Genomic DNA, 11,984 nt, shown 5'->3' on the forward strand with positions numbered 1-11,984 from the left:
GCATGAAATCTTATGAAAGAAGAGGGAAATAGTAAGATCTGGAGAGGACAGGAGCTCCACAAGGAGAGAAACAGAACCAGAAAATCTGAGCACAGGGGTCTTTCCTAAGACTCATACTCCAGCCAAGTACCATGCATGGAGATAACCTCTAACCCATGCACAGATGTAGCCCATACAGTTCAGTATCCAAGTGGGTTCCATAGTAATGGGAACAGGGACTTACTCTGACATGAACTGATTAGCCTGCTCTTTGATCACCTCCCCCTGAGGGGGGAGCAGCCTTACCAGGCCACAGAAGATGACAATGCAGCCACTCCTGATGAGATCTGATAGACTAGAATCAGAAGGAAGGAGATGGTGACCTCTCCTGTCAGTGGATGTGGTGAGGGGCATGCTTAAAGAAGAGGGAGGGAAGGTAGAATTGGGAGGGGAATGAGGGAGGGGTTTATGAGGGGATACAAAGTTAATAAAATGTAATTAATAAAAAATTTAAAAATAAAATTTATAGTAAAACAAACAAACAACAAATTTCTGTGGTGAACTTGTATAGGATAAGTGAAATATCATAACTCAATAGAATACTCCAAAAATGTGTCTCTTTTATCTCTAGTTTTATTTTGCTTTGCAAAACATTAAATTTTTTATGAAAAAAAGGAGGGTAATAGCAAATCTATTGGTGTATTTACCTTTAACAAGATGAGAATGGAACTGACAACCAAATTTTAGGCAAGACAAAGATTAACAGGTAAGCCTATTTGAGTACAGTGATCAGTTTTGGTACATTATTTACTAGAGAAGCATTAGCGATATAAGGTCACTAAGATATTTCTCAAATCTTATGAAATGTGTAAGTCCCAGAGCAAGGTAACTGACAATTTTAGGGAGGTCAGATACTCAAAATAAATTAGGAGACTAGATAATCATATCTTTTTTGTTTTACAAATTAATCTTACCACAGGATCATAGATCTCTGAGTAGCTGCAAATCAATTTATATTTGGAATAGAATCTCAGATAAAAAATATGACTTGTTCAAATTCAAATATTAGGTGGCAGATCTTCACTTACACTGAATTTTTAAGAGAACTTGTTCATAGCTTTAAATTCTTATTAAAAATTTACATTTCAAATTAAGAACAGATTTTCAGGAGCTACAATTTTAGATTCAACCAATTATTATTTTTTTAGTCTGTTATTTATGTAAAAAGCAATTTAAAAAATTATGTTCCCACCTCTAAAACAAATCAGAAAATAAAATAAAAAAAATGACGGACCCATTCGCCTTATGTGTTTAGGATGGCATGGAATTCATTCTGTGTGGACTCAGAAATTACATCTGCCGTATATTTTGCTTTCAACAATCTCTCAACTTGATTTTTTGTCATTAAATAGAAAGAAGTTACTTAAAATCAGAAGATTTGCAATATGATTACTGCAAAGTATAATCCCACTCTGTCTCTGTCTCTTGATTGTATATTTGCCCTCAGTTGAACTGATATTCCCCCTCCACTAATCTCAGTCTGTTCAGCATTCCCCAAGTATAGCAGCAGATGCTTTCCAGTTCTCTACTTTTATCATATTTAAAGTAATAGTATAATAAAAATCCTTTTCTGACTTGACACTTGTGGTTCAGCTAACTCCATGGTAGGTTCAAATTCAATACATAGAGACATTTCAAAGAATGTGGAGAGCAGTTTTCTGAGTTTCTAACATATAATGATGCTGTCTTTAATATATTACTTTGTTAGCTTATTTATTGGGTGTTAAGCCTTATTACTACTTGATTAGCGTGCTACTGAGCATCACTGTACTAGTAAATAATCTAAGTCACAGTTAGGCATATATAACTTTCTAAGGCTATGGGTCACATATTCACTGTTTTCTAAATTGTTGCTAGCAGCTTCTAATGTCATTCCACAAATACATTAAGCATTCAATGTTTATTGAATAAACATTGTATTACTCATTGGCCTCAACGTGATTCTTGAGCTTGAAGGAATCCAAGACACTTGCCAAAACTCATGTGTGTGTGTGTGTGTGTGTGTGTGTGCGTATAATATAAACGAATAACTGGAAATTTCCACAAACCATGAGTAAAACAAGAGGTTCAGTTTCAGAAATATAAATTGATGTCATACATTTGGAAAAAAAACTGAGGCACAGGGAAAATGATTCCTTTTATGACATCTTCCTTAAAGGTTTCAGCAAAGACAAATTGATTTGAGTCCCTGGTCAAACACAAGCACTCCTGCAGGGAAGGAGGAGCTGAGATCTTGGACAAGATTTTGATCAGCAGGAGGGTCCCTTTGGAAGGGATGGAGGGAGGAGTGTCTGTCTGCCAGACGGTTTATGGATGGATGAACAGCCAAATGTCTTGATGAGATAAGAGGGAATACTTAGAAGGCCACTTTCCCCAGGGGTGAAAAAAAAATTTCTCATCCATATGACAGGACTTGGCTGCTTTCCAAAGGCTTAATTTTTCAGTTTATATGTATCTTGATTTCTAGATGAAAAGATACAAATATTAAGACTTTATTTATGTGAAATATGTAGGTTAATTTGTAAATATTTAGAAATAGCTAGAAGTAGAGATGAAGGCATAGATAAGATTAGTATGTGTTCAGAATATGATGAATTACATTAAAAATAATATAGACTCACTTTTAAAGTTCATGAAATCAGTATTCCAAAGGTAATATTTCAGAGGATTTCTATGCAATTATTTGGAACTATTTTAGCAGATTTTTCTTTCTTTCTTCCTTTTTTTTTATGATAGTCTCTCTTTGTAATGCTGGTTATCCTGGAACTCACTATGTAGACCAAGATGGCACTGAACTGACAGAGGTCTCCTGGCATCTGCCTCCTATGTTCTGAGATTAAAATTGTGTTACAATGCCCGGACAGAGTGTTTGTTTGTTTGTTTGTTTGTTTGTTTTTCTGCCCCCTCCCTCCAAGTGATGACTCCCATCACTTAAATTTTGAAAAAAGAAAACAGTATCTGGGATGAAGAGGTGATGCTGTGGTTAAGATACTTGCTGCTCTTGCAGGACATCTGGGTTCAGTGGCCAACTTGACAGGATATATTGGAGTCATCTGGAGGTCTAGCTTTGAGGATCCTATACCCTTTTCTGGATTCCTTAAGCACAAGGCACACACATGGGGCAGATAAGAAAAACAATACCACTATTTTTAGAATTGTTTTAAGCACTTTCACAAAAATAAGACTATACTTCCCTCCCCTTTCTTATGAAAATCAACTGTATGTATTCTTATAAAAGTGAATTGCATGTTAAATGTGTTACAGGTCAATAATACATCTATAGATATACATATGAATACACACATACAAATCACATATTTGAGATTTCATTCATTTTCTTTGAGGTCACTACATTAAAGAAATATTTTTAAATATGCATATTATTTTAAAAGTATTTTCTAGAATATATTGAAATGTACTATGCTATAATTTTTCCTTTGTTAATTTTATTTAAAACAAATCAAGATTTTTTCTGTAGATTGCCACATTATATGTAATAAATATTTTAAAGGCATTACACAAAAATGCTTCCTATTTTCTGCAGGTTACACATCATAAGTATGTATTTTATTTTTATCAAGCATTATGCTGTTATCGAAATTTGACAATATTTAATTACTTTATAAATATGAAGGCAGTACTTTTCCATGAAGCAACCTAATACTTTGACTTGTGTTGCCTTCCATGAATTAAATTTTGAAGTTAGATTAAATAAATATTAATCCTCAAACGTCTGTTTCCTGAGAGAATGTCTTAAAAATGATACATTACAACAAAATAGTCCTAAAATAGGAGTCATATAATGTTTATATGGTATAAAATTTTCAATCATTAAAAAAAGGGAAAAATTTGATGAAAAACGGTCACTGGCCGTGCAGTTTGGAGAAGATATGTTAATACTTAAAATCCCAAATATGTGAGGAGAAAACACCACAGCATACCACCCTTGTCAAATTAATAAAAGCAAGCAATTAATTAAAACAAGCTTTTTATACTTGTGCATGGGTTACTCCCTCCTAAGGTGGAGTTCAAGAGGGAAGTATTGGGTGTGAGGAAGACCAGGTTTTTATGATTCAGAGGTAGGGAGTCACAAAATGGGATGGTTGGCACAAAATTAGATAGGATTATAGGAGAAGAACATAAGTGTAACAAGTTAGTCATAATAACCTCTGTAAAAGACATGGTTGCAATGTGGGGACAAGGTAATCATAACACAAGGTGGTCGTAATGAGGTGGTCATAATAAACTTTTGAAGTGAAGATAGGGCTGTAACATGGTTTTGCAACAAACACAGGGCTGCTGCTTTCTATAAAAGGCACTACAGAACAGTTAAGATTACAGGTGGGGCATAGCCCAATAATTGAGAAGCAGATTTAATCATAAACGGGAATGAACCTACTTTGTTTTTACTATAAGATGGCTTTCAAGCCTAAGATGGATGCAGACTGGCTCGCCAGAAACATTAAAAAGCTTTAAAATATGACAACTGAATTTTGAAGAAAAAGCATGGGAACTCCAGTTATCCACTGTTATGTGACAAGACTTTTCCTAAGGAGATACCACACAAATGTCTACTTCTTCTAGACAAGAAGTTTTCTTCATAAAAATTTTTCACTTCCTTGGTTAGAGTTACGCCAATATTCTTTATGGTTTTGTGGCTATTGTAAAGGGTGTTGTTTTCCTAATTTCTTTCTCAACCTGCTTGTCTTTTATATAGAGGAGGGCTACTGATTAATCCCTAGCAAAATACAAACGCAATTCTTTACAGACCTTGAAAGAACATTTCTCAACTTCATATGATAAACAAAACAAAACAAACCAGGATAGCTAAAACAATCCGATACAACAAAAGATCTTTTTCTATCCCTGATTTCTAGCTGTACTATAGAGCAACAGTAATGGTTATGGCATAGAACAGACTGGTGGATCAATAGAATCAAACCAAAGACTTAGAAATAAACCCATATATCCACAGACAAATTTTTTTTTTTTTACAAAAAGTCCAAAACCATATAATGGAAAAATGATATTATATTCAGCAGGTGGTGCTGGTCTAACTCGATGTCTACATGTACAAAAATGTAAATAGACCCATATTTTTCACCCTGCACTTGGATCAAATATCTCAATATAAAACCAGACACACTACATTTACTAGAAGAAAAATTGGGGAAGACCCTTTACCTCGTTGGCACAGGAGACAAACTTCCTGAACAGAACACCATCAGCTCAGGCACTAATATCAACAATTAATAAATAAGACCTCAAGAAACTGAAAAGATTTTGTAAGGCAATGGACACTGTCAACAGAACAAAATGACATCTACAGACTGGGAAAAGATAATCACCAACCCCACATCTGACATAGGGCTAATATCCAGAATATATAAAGAATTCAAGAATTTAAACACCAACAAACAAACAAGCAAAAAGCAATTAAAATGGGGTACAGAGCTAAACAGAGAATTATCAACATAGGAATATCAAATGACTGAGAAGCACTTAAAGTAATGCTCATTGTTCTCAGTCATCAGAGAAATGCAAATCAAAATGACTCTGAGATTCCATCTTATATCTATCAGAATGGCTAAGTTCAAAAACTTATGGGGGGATACAAAGTGAATAAAGTGTAAAAAATAATAATAATAAAAAGGAAAAAAAAAACTCAAGTGACAGAAAATGCTGGTGAAGTTGTGGAGAAAGGGGAACCCCTCTCCATTGTTGGTGGGAGTACAAACTTGTACAACCACTTTGGAAATAAATCTGGTGCTTCCTCAGAAAATTGGGAACAGCTCTCCCACAAAACCAAGCTATAACAACTCCTGGGCATGTACCCAAATAATGTTCCATACAATCCTTACTTGCACAACTGTGTTCATAAGGGCTTTATTCATAATACCCAGAGACTGGAATCAACACAGACGTCCCTCAAGTAAAGAATGGATGAAGAAATTATGATACACCTACACAATGCACTAGTATTCAGCTATTAAAAGCAAGAACATAGTGAAATTTGCAGGCTAATGGATGGATCTAGAAAAAAAAATCATCCTGAATGTGGTAACCCAGATCCAGAAAGACACCCATGATGTAGAGTCATTTATAAGCAGATATTAGCCACACAATACAGGATAACCCAAAGAAACTAAGTAGGGAGAAAGCTTAATTCTCATTCAGAAGTGCAAATAGAACAGACACTAATATGGTTGAAGAGTGGGAAAAGGATGGGAGCCTATCATAAATGACCTTTGAAAAACTCCACCTAGCCGAGGATTGAAACAGATGCTGAGACTCAGACACAAACTTTGGGCAGAGCACAAAGAGACTTATGAAAGAATAAGTGGATAGAAGGACCCAGAGAACAGAAGCTCTATAAGAAGATAACAGAGGAAACAAATTTGTGCCCAGGGGATACTCCGGAGACTGATGGAGCAAGGACCATGAATGGAGAGGAACCAAGACCCCTGCTCAGATTATTGCCCATAGGCAGCTCAGTCACCTAGTAAGGGGACCAGGGTCTGTCTCTGAAATGACCTGTGTTGCCTGCTCTTTGATCACCTTCCCAGAAAGAGTCGAGGATTCAGGCAGTCCTGATGAGACTTAATAGGCTTGGTCAGTTGGTAAAGAAGGAGGGCACTGCCTTTCTGAGGACTAGGGGAGGGGAATAAGGGAGCAGAGGGAGGGATGGTGGGCCTGGAAGGAGACAAAGGAGCAAGTTACAATCAGGATGTAAAATGAATACATTAATTATTTTTTTAAAAAATAGAGATTACATCCAGTGGTGTCTTAGAATTGATTAATATTTTAAGTCAGCAGGATTAAGATCATGGATTTAGGAGAAAGTAGATTCAGGTTTTCATTATAGTAATCAAAATGGTAATTGATGGGTTTCCATAAATGAAACTGGGAAGGCAAAACAGGTAACTCCATATTCTGGTCTGAGTGATTCAGAAAAAAATATGGTGCTGCTTTTCATTAAAATAAACATCAACACTGTTGCAAGAGTGTAAGAGCATTGTCACACTGAAGACCCCAATGCAGAGAGCACTAGTATCAGGCCTGGCTCTTCTCTAAAACCACTCTTCCTTCAAAGGAAAAAAAAAAAAAAAAAAAAAGCAGATTTACCCTATGTGTCTGAACCACAAAATATTATTAAAATTATAAAAAATATATTGTGTATTATATTTCTACATTTACATGTTCATTCAAAAAATCTTTTGTGTGGTTAAGAATGATAAGTTTATGGGGTTCCTGTCCTCTCCAGATCTTACTATTTCCCACTTCTTACGTAAGATTCCATGCACACTGCTCAACAGTTGGTCATAAGTCTCAGCATCTGCTTTGATAGTCTGCAGGGCAGGGCCTTTCAGAGGCCCTCAGTGGCAGGTTTCTAGCTTGTTTCCTATGTTCTTCTTCTGAAGATCTGGAGAGGACAGGAACTCCACAAGGAGAGCAACAGAACCAGAAATTTGACCACAGGGGTCTTCCCAGAGACTCATACTCCAACCAAGTACCAGGCATGGAGATAACCTAGAACCCCTGCACAGATGTAATTCCTGGCAGTTTAGTGTCCAAGTGGGTTATATAGTAATGGGAAGAGGGACTGCCTCTGACATAATCTGATTGGCCTGCTCTTTGATCATCTCCCCTTTGAGGTAAGGCTGGCAAGGCTGCTCCCCCCCAGGGGGAGGTGATCAAAGAGCAGGCCAATCAGATTATGCCAGAGGCAGTCCCTCTTCCAATTACTATGTAACCCACTTGGACAATAAACTGCCATGGGCTACATCTGTGTGGGGGTTCTAGGTTCTAGGTTATCTCCATGCCTGTTACTTGTTTGGAGTATGAACATCATTTTGACTTACTAGTCTATTCTAATAGAAGATACCTTAGTTTCTTTATTATAAATCACTGTGTCTGCCTCCCCCCCCCCCCCAGGCCATAGTAGAGGACAATGCAGCCACTTTTGATGTGAACTGATGGACTAAGATCAGAAAGGAGAGGAGAACCTCCCCTATCAGTGGACTTGGGGAGTGGCATGCATGCAGAGGGAGGACGGTGGGTGGGATTGGGAGGGGAGGGAGGGGCTTATGGGGGGATGCAGAATGAATAAAGTGTAATTGATGAGAAATTAAAAAAAAAAGCCCTAGATGCCTACAGCCCTCACCAACCAATTGTCTAACTTCTTGAGAAATCCTAATCCAAGACACACCTACGCTGCTTCTAGATTTCAAAAGCTCATAAACTGTTTGAGTCAAAGACAGGTTTGGGTTCAAACTGTAGTACTAGAGTAATGTGTGATGTAACAGTGTCCTGTGAACAGCTCATGTTCTCAGTTTCTTCTCATAGATATTTGGGTGTTTGTTGTTGTTTTGAGACAGGGTTCCGCTGTGTAGCCTTGGCTGTTCCGGAACTTACTCTGTAAACCATGCTGGCCTAAAACTCAGAAATCTACCTGCTTCCCAATAAATGTTTGTTACATGGGTTGAGGTTCTCATTTTATAGAAGTTACATGGACTTATGGAGGGGACACTATTATTAAAGTTTGAACTGTTTAGATGAGCTCCTTCCTAACTCTCTTTATTACACCTGAGTGCCTTCTGGGAATATAGACCTTTCGGGGATCAGTTGTGTTAATTCTCATGTTTATGCAAGGTCTACTTCCTGGATTTTATTTCTGACTGCTTGCTAATCCTTTGCACAGGGAATGCAGTTAGGAGTAAATGGTAATCTACGGGTACAGCTGCTTCAAGTAACCTGATGTGAAGGCTGCAGCTGGCAACAGCGAACTTCCCCAGCATGCTCTGATTAGCATTTTGATCTAGACAAGTGCTTTCTTCTCTGAATGCCACTGCAGGAGTGATTGTTGTCACAGCCACACCTCAGATTTCTACAGAACACACATTCTGTGGTTTGCCTCTGCTTATTGAAAACACAATCTGTTGCTCACACCTTCTAAATATGAGACATTTCCCCTGGGTTGTAAGTGTGGGCACCCTTCCTGGGAGAAACAATTCCATTCAGAGTGTACTGGGTTTAGGGTGAGAAAATATCAGAGACTGGAATTAAATATAGGGTTGGAACTGAAACATTTTTGAATTTCCTTTATATTTATTGTTATGATAGTCAATTTGCCTAATATCTACTAGACAAGGCTTATAAGTTAATAACTCAGCATGGGAAAGATTGAGCAAAATGTGTGAAAGAGTTGTGATCCCATGAATGGCCTTTAGAACCATGCAATTCCCAGCTTATTCTTCATTCCTATTAGCTTGGTGAGATATCATGTCTCCATTCAGCTTTTCAAAATAACACACACCACTCAGTCTGAAAAATGTTATGGGGACTTAGATCAATGTACAGTCTAGATCTGGGACATAAAAGACATTTGCTTGTTTCCTGGTCCAAAACATAAAACTATTTTTATCTTGTTATTTTTACACTAGAGTTTTCTTCTTCTTCTTCTTCTTCTTCTTCTTCTTCTTCTTCTTCTTCTTCTTCTTCTTCTTCTTCTTCTTCTTCTTCTTCTTTTCCTTTTTTTTTCTTTTTTGCAAGAGTAGAGGTTTTGTTAGCCTTAATGACCTTCGCTCAGCCACTCATCTCCAGGATACAAATTAAAGTGATGAGAAATGCTGAGAAGCAGATTTAAAAATGAGTTCAATGTTGCCACAATTGGAACAGGATCTGGATACAATTCAAATGTTGCATGCTTATATTATTACTATTAATTGATGAGATTAAATTCAAAACTTGAGAGTCATATTCTGTTTTTATTTGATAAAGGTGACATTAGAAATAAAATCTTCCTCCTAAATATTTTTGAAAAAAATAGACAAATGAAAACTTCATGCTTACCTCACAGAATTTTTGAAAAAAAAAAGTAAAAACCCTGATCAACTGCAGCTATCTGTGTCAAGAGCTTGATAAAAATTTTTGAACTTATGAAATTTATACCTAGTATCCTATAGCAGTAAGTAATTCTTGCCCTACACCTCAAGATTCTTTTCCACTAAAAAAAAAATTCCTAATTTAAAGAAATGCCTCTACAATACATACCTTGTGTTAGCACACACATAAAAAATGATTAGAGATACTTCACTAGCTGTTAATGGTAAAATAAGAGTTGATTACAGATCTCTAAGGAACACTAATTTTTGTTGATTTATTTATTATTTATACAGTATTCTGCCTATATGTGAGCCAGAAAACCAGAAGAGAGCATCAGATCTCATTATAAATGATTATGAGCCACCATGTCTTTGCTGGGAATTTAACTCAGGAGCTTTGGAAAAGCAACCAGCGTTCTTAACCTCTGAGACATCTCTCCAAGCCCAGACTCTGCTTTTGAACAAAGTTCCTTGAGCAATATAGGTACTTTCATGGAGTTTTTGTTTCTGTTGTGACTCATAATGTGCATTAGATTAATAAATAAGTTCATCGTCCCCACGTGGTATTGTGTCCTTGAAAATTCAGCACTCCAGAGACCAAGGCAGAAAGATTGAAAGTATAAGGTGCATATGTAGTAAACTATAGGCTAGATTGAATCCCACAGCATGATCCCATCTTAAAAAATAAAATTGAAACATTTTCAAAGTAAGATTTCTCTTTAGTGTTATAGACAACAGCAGTTAAGTAATAACAGACCCATCAACACATAAAACTAGCCCCTCTCAACCCGAAAGTGATGAAATAGCAGGGCTTTGTTATTTCTGCTGTTTTTTTTTTTAAACTGGTAAAAATATGAAGTTTTAGGGGAAAAATGCCCGGCACAGATCCTAAGCCTTGTATTCCTAAGAGTGATAGCAAAACAGAACAAATTGCTTACACATCTAGATGAGAGTCAATGGATGGATTCAACTCAGTGTTGTATGATGATCCAATTAGTCCATATTTACATAAATAGAATCAATAGAAGATGCAGATGTCAGCAAAATATTAAGAAGTCTTTGATATTTCTACTTGAGTTCTCATTGCAAAACTCTGGCTCTCATTCCAATTCCTACTCAAAATGGCCATGATGAAATCTTTTAAAATTCCATCAATCTGAACTACTTTGCATAAAGTTTAGATTTAATCTTAAAGATTTTTTATGGCAATAGAAAAAAAATCCTGGATCAATAAACATTCTGAATATTGAAAAGCAGCATAAGCCAGATTGGTAATGAGAGTTTAAGTTATTTTTTTCCAGTGGACCTTGCAAAAATTTAAATAATTGAATTTTATTGTTCTTTGACAAGTAGCTCTCAAACTTGTGTGTCAGCTGAAATTTATTTCCTGAGTAGGGAAAAACACCAAAAAAAAAAAAAAAAGTGTTATGTATTGCTAGAACGAACTGAACATTTTTTCAAGCATATTTGTAAAACTACGGAACTAATTCAATAATTTATTGAAATTATCATAAAAGTTCAGCGAATCATGCACTGCATTCACATCCTGATATATGGTAGATTTCCTGTTTTTACGAGTCAGCAGCTTTATAACTATAACCATTTGAATTTCAAATGATAAATTTATATCTAGCATAGCCTTCAAATCCATAAAAAAATGATGAGAGGGCACCCTTTAGAGAAATTTAAAAAGAATTGTGCATTTCATAATTTGATATATGTAACATAATCCATTATAGACTAGGGCTTACATGGTGCCAGCGACATAAAAAGTAGGAAATGCGAGCTCTTGTTGATGCTCTTCACAGCGCAATACAAGAGAGATACACTAGAGTTCTGAACCAGCCCTGCTCCTTGGTGCACAGCTTGCTTCATTCTCTCCTGGCATCTGCTGTGTATGGAGTACACTGTAGGGCTCTGTGAGCTTACTTACTATGTTGGAGTTTGGCAAAATAAGAAAGAGGAGATGCCAAGCAGAGGGAGAAATAGTCATCTCTGCAGAGCTGTAGAACGTCTGTGCCCATGTCAGCATATTAGTTAACAAACAAAACAAAAGTGAGA

This window comes from Meriones unguiculatus, chromosome 10 (genome assembly GCF_030254825.1).
Source record: "Meriones unguiculatus strain TT.TT164.6M chromosome 10, Bangor_MerUng_6.1, whole genome shotgun sequence".
Taxonomy (NCBI): domain Eukaryota; kingdom Metazoa; phylum Chordata; class Mammalia; order Rodentia; family Muridae; genus Meriones; species Meriones unguiculatus.